Here is a 6697-nt window from a genome sequence, read left to right as displayed (position 1 = left end):
GACCTTGCATTCCGTATTATGCCTCGTCAGTACGAGAGGATACTAGTGGCCGCATAATCACAAGGAACCCGAGATTCTTAAGGGATTGCTCAGGTAACTTCCAACATGACTTCTGCGATGACACTTTCCCGCTTGCATAGTAGATTTCCTACGTGTCTTTGTGTGCCTCTGGGTCTAGATGTCTATCTATGTTGGAACCTTTGAGTTAGTGTACTTTTAGGATTTCCTGGACTTAGAGAGTATTTGTGTTTTGTGTTTTGATATCCTGTTTGGGATTTGAGACTATCTCCTCAGCGTGGTGGGAGTGGACCATTTAGGTTCCACGCGGTCGGGTGGTAGTGCTTTTTACTCTTACATTGAGATCCATCCATGGTCACCATGACTGGAGCTTTCTTGGTTGAAAATTATCTTCATTTTGCTCATGGATTATTATGATGGATAGTTAGATTTATAATTGGTATTTTATCATTATGGATGTATCATGTATGGTAGATGATTTCATTTATTCTATTGTACTTTGTGTCATGGATTTGAGGATGATGTATCTTTATTTTTACATATGTCTATTCTTTTAAGCCTTTCATACCCTGTGACATGTACAGTGGATGATTGAGCATTCCAAAATTTTCCAAGAGGCATTCGGAATAAATGTATATTATATGGACATTGGACTTTCTTATTATTCTTTCATGTGGATGTGGTGGTTGTTAGACTTAGAATTAATTAAATTTAAATGCGACTCAATGTCTTGGGATCCTTAAGGAATGTAACCTGTTATGTATGTTGGTTGATGATTACGTGTTATTACTTTTGCTACTATGTGTTTGATGTGTATGTTATACTTTCTTACTTAAAAAAAAAATGTTTAGCAAACTTAGTGAAACTTTAGGTTTATTATTTTGGATCCCTTGGTGGGGCGTTACATGAATATGACCATCAATTAACACAAGCCTTGAAAATTGTAGGCAAAAATATTTAATTTACTACGTAGAAAAATTAGATTCCATTGGCAAAGTCATCGCTAAAATATAAATACTTTTGTATTATTATGGGTAATTAAACTTAGCATGGTACCCAATTTTGGTAAAGTGCAAGTGACATGGACACCCCAAAATTGTAAAAAAAAATGCCATATCAAGGGTCCCTGATGAGTGAGATTAGTCAATTGGCGAATATTGGCCACTATAGTTATCCTTGAAGGGGAACACCCTTCATCACTTTTCCTTTGTTATTTTGATGCAAGGGAAGGTTCATCTTATATCAAAAGATGGACTTCATCAACTACATATCTTCATTTTTTTATTGGTAGTTTCTCATGTCTTGTCTTGCATTGTAATTATTACACTAGGATGGGCAAAGGTATGAGCCACTAGGCTTTCTCCTCTTATTTTTATATGAAAAATAAATTTGTGGTCATGGTTAAATATTAGAATACCTTTGCAGATGAAGAAATGGAAATCAAGGGAGGAAGAGACTAAAATGCTAGATTATGAATTTTCAACTAGTTATTCTAATATTTTCCAATTTCTTGTTGAATGATTGCATTTGATAACTTTTGTTGTAAATTGGGAGACACAAAGAAGAATTTAAATAGTGGAAACAAATGATATTAGGTCATTCTAAAGTATACATTGATTCATGATATATATTTTTTATTTTTAAACGAATATTATCATACAAATTGACTTCATATGTTGGAAAGTAGTAGACTTAAAGGGTGAAACAAATCTTCCAGGTATATGAATACACCATAATTCATGTTCTTGTGCATTCTATTGTTTTATAGTGTTCTCATGAAATATTCTCATTATTTCTTTTGAGTGTGGCGATATGTTGAATAATATTACAGGGAGGAAGCAGAGGATCCTAAAGTCTAGTCAAAGATTTGTCTTCAAAACATGGCCAAATTAGCAAAGGAGGCCACCACAATACGCTGTGTACTTGAACCTAAGTTTCATTTTTTTGATAGTTGGAAACATTGGTCCCTTTAGAATGGACTCACACTATGTGTTCTATATGACATGCAACACTTAATCGAGAAAGTAGGTAACATTTATAATTTCATAATTTATAATCCTTGAATTGTAAATTACTATATGCAAAAGTCAAACTTCATTGGCTACATCTCTAGTTTTATTTATGGTATCTACTAATTTGAATTTTGAATTTTACTTTCAAAATACTTTGGTTAAATTATAATTTATACATGTATATTTCAATTACTATTTTCAAATTCCAAGTTCACCTTTTCATTTTAATATTTTATGATATTTCATGCTTTTCTGCTAGTCAACTTTTAGGCCATTCTACTCATTTTCTATTGTTCATGATCATTAAACTTCTTGATCACAAGAATCTGGTGCAACAACCTCAAATGTAGATTAATATCATTGAAATTTCTACTATCCTTGCACAAAAATCAAATTCACAAGCTTTTTTAGCAATGGTTGGTGCCATGTATGATTTGGCAAGGTATTTGTGCAAGAGCATGCATTGTACTTACGAGGCTTCCAATCTCAGTGATGATATAAACAACTAGAACAAGTCTTTTTTGGCTACAATTGAAGATTGTTGCAATTTACAAAAAAGGTGATAAATTTAATAGTTCTTTTCCTTTCTTGAATGCACATGTTTTTAGACACATATGAAATTAGTATTAAATATCCACTATTATGTATATTTGGTCAATATAATTGCAAAGTTCAACTTATTTAGATACAATCCTAAAGAGGTACCAATAAATTGTTGAAAAGAATAAGAAATGCTTATAGACAAGGAAAGTGGAGCTTTTCCTAACAAAATATAGATGTTAGACAATGAAGGAGTTTAATCACAATAACTTCTTGCAATTTTTCTCTACATGAACCTACCATGACATCTTTGATTAAATTTTGGGTTTTTAGGTTGGTGATGTTGGTCTAGTTCTTGACATGATTGTTGTCTCATTGGAGAATCTTTCTACAACCACTTTCGTAGCTAGAATAAAAATTGCAGCAACAAATCTTATTGCACATATCATACCATCTATACCAAATAATTCATATTATAATAAGGTGTGTTTTTGTTCCTTATATTCCTAGTTATTACAAGCATCACTAGATAATTACTCAAATTTTTGGGCTTTTGTTTTTTTAGCATTTGAGGTACAAGGGTTCTCAAGACATAGGATCTCTCTTTTCTAGGCTTTTCTAGAGGCTCTATTTCATTAGTTATTGCAAGCTATGACACATCCAGATAATGAAACAAGGGTGGGATCTCATCTAATTCTTTCAATTGTCCTTGTGCCATATTCTACTTGTTCTCGGCTTGAGTCTCATGTCAAGGTAATCTATGTTTTAACATTTAAGTTATATGCCTAACTTGCTCTTTAATTGTGTCAATGCTTTGTTTGAGGAATATTGCTAACTTAAAATGCTCATGTTTTCCTTGACAAGTTATTACCTTAGTATATTGTGCATTTCTTCACTTGGACATAAAAGTTGGATTATGGAAAATGCTTTACTTACGAGTTACATTATTTATCACAACCTTATAAAGGTAGGGTCAAATTTGGAAAGTTAAAGAAAATGGATATCTATTTATTTATGCTGATTGATGATAGATTCTAAATGTGCAAAGATGATTATAATGGGATGGATTCATCAATAAAGTTATACTTATGTTCTTGTTGACCTGTGGGTTCAATACAACATATATGTATAAGCTTGAATAAGATATTCAAAACATTATACTTGTGCCCTTTCCATATGATAATATAGAAATTTTCAGTCCTTGGGATACCACCTTCTCCATTAGCATAATCAAGTACTGAAATAAGAGTACTACATGCTAATTAATTTTTGTGATTTGATTTCAATTAACCTCTGTTGAATATTAGTTTGATTTGTGTTCATTCACTAGGGAAAAGGAATTTTTATATTTTCCTAATGAGGTGTGGATGTACATGGAACTATTTTGAGGAGGGATAGATTCCTTTTTTGTCAACATGGCTACTGCATCTTGTCAATGAGCCTTATCACATCATACTAATTCATAGATGGAATATACATGCTTGCAAAGTTCAAATCATAATACACTAATTCAAATGTTTTAGCTTGCTTTCACATTAGGGAGCATTACTCTTGATCATGAAAGTAAGAATTTATTTCTAAACTACTTTAGTTATTTGAGGACGTTTTGTATGAACCTAATACATGTCATTTCCAATGGACTTAATTAGCACAAATAATTTTCTGTGAAATGTTTAACATGTTTATCTCGAAGTATGCCATCCAATAGTTTAGTGAACAACAAAAACATGCAACTCCAAATAGATTTATGATCTATATATTAAATATCTATTTTTTAATTCAAAACAAATGTACAAAATTTATGTTTGGCCTTATTTGAGCAATCTTGTATGTTCAAGTGGTAGACAATGTGATCCAAAGGAGGTGATCATTGCACTAGTGTGGTCCTTATTTTTCTTAAGACTTAAGTCATTTTTTTATTTTTAAAATTTTGATGTAATGTTGTTAGGTATTTTTTGAATCTCTAGTATGATCCATATTGTTTCAATGACTTCAATCATGCTTTAAAATATATTCAAGTGTTGATTCAAGGCTTTTTCTCTGGCCCACGGGTTGGAAGGACATTTAGGGTGTGCCTTTGTGCATGGAGACCTCAACCAAGGTGGAGAAAATGTAAGAGGTGGTAGGATAAAAATTTATTCACTTTGTGTACTTTCCTACAATATCACCTTGCAGCTGAAATAACTCCTCACAAGACACTTTATCAAACAATCCAGTACCTTGTTCCTACTATAACTAGAATAGAGAGAAGATATCTTAAGTGAGAGATCTACATATACTGCACACATTCCTTTTACAATTTGTTCTACCAACTTCTTCATTTTTTCGCTACCAAAAATTTACAATTGAAGTCCACAATGATAGATGAAATAGGAAATTGAACCCATGTGGAAATATGTTGAAGATGGTTTGGTCAATTTGGGGTATTAAGCTAAAATGGAATGCCAACCAAATTTATGATTCCATATTTTGGATGAATGCCTATGAGAGCACATTCATGAAGTATTGCCTCAAATAATTCACTCACAATCTTTAAATGAGCACATTGATCATAGCTTTTTCATGCTAACTTGTGGGGTTATAGCCATTTGTAGAGCTTAGTGATACTTGGTCATTTATCCCATGTGCACATTCAAATTTTTCATCTATCGTTGATCGTACCTACACATGTAGAGAATCTACTCTTTGTCTTGGGATGCCTACACCTCTAGAGTTCTTTGTCATGGAAAGAACTAACAATAGAATACAAGAACTACCAATTTTCTTTTAATAATAAAGCAAGTCGTCGCAATTTTGATGGCTTGTCTAATGGGTAGCCATTGCTCCAACAACATTATCATTTTATACCATTGCAGTTGCAACGACCACTTCCAACAGATGGTCATCCCTTCAATAGAATTGTCATCACACATTGTCATCATTGTGACATTCCCATCTGATAGATGACCATTGACCCTACAACATAGTCATTGCACTTATGATGATAGACTAAAAATGGAAGTCATCATAATTGTGGTAGTAGATAATCACAATATTTACAATGTGAAAAAGAACTCTTGCCCTTGCTTGCTTCCAAATTGCAGTGGATTTAGGTATCCCAATTGTGACAAATGAGCTTGCCATTGCAATTTATGACTGCAAAAATTTGACGCTCATCCAACAGGAGCTAATTTGTGGTGTTGCCACTTGGTTGATGGGTGGTTGTCGTCTCTTTACGGATACTAACTTTATTATCAAAAACTTATATAAGAAGTACATTTTAGCATATGCATTAGAAACTTTTCTTTCTTTCTTATTTAAAAGATATTTCTACCACTATAAATATATGCCCACAAAATTAGAATCTAATATATTTCTTAAAATCAATTCATTCCATGAACAAATAAAAATATATATAAAAAGAGCTCTGTAGAGCTTGAGTGCCTTCCTTGTAGGGAGGAAGAGAAGTAAGAAACATCCAAAAAGGATATGCAATTTTTTTTTTTTAAGAGACCAAAATATGATAAAAATACTCACATGGATCATGGATGTATGTTGTGTGTATCCTCTAGTATGCTAGTATGCCTTTTCAAATACCCTAATTGCCTATATGTTATGAATTTCTAATACCAACACATCTTTCAAGCATTTCAAATTCATCTATCCACATGGCCTTCTAGGGCCAGTGTAGCCTTTGCACTCATAGACTATAGGTAGGGTTATTTGGATCGTCCTCTAAAGAAAATGATTTTAGAATGTTATATATGTGTGTGTACGCACATCTTTTTTCATTTTATAATTTCCAACTCTATAAATATATTTGTTTGGCAACATCATTATAATAATGAGCTTAATATATGTATGGAAACATCTTTATAATAATGATCTTAAAATGAGTATTATTATAATACATTCGTGATATTTTACCCACAAATGCTATATGAGGTAACTATCCTCCACAATTTTGATAATTTGATAAGAATGACATCCATTATTTTTATCAATAATATACACCAAATTAAAAGATGGTGTGCCTAAGCATGATAGTATCATGAGCATTATTGTTCATTATTAATAGTACCCATATTTTATAATTTTCAAATTATTTTATTTAAGATTCTTATGATTAGTTTTGACAATGCAATTAA

Source organism: Cupressus sempervirens, chromosome 8 (genome assembly GCF_028749045.1).
Source record: "Cupressus sempervirens isolate cs-2001-9-10 chromosome 8, ASM2874904v1, whole genome shotgun sequence".
NCBI lineage: Eukaryota > Viridiplantae > Streptophyta > Pinopsida > Cupressales > Cupressaceae > Cupressus > Cupressus sempervirens.
The sequence above is the reverse complement of the archived record's forward strand: the minus strand, read 5'-3'. Positions refer to the sequence as shown.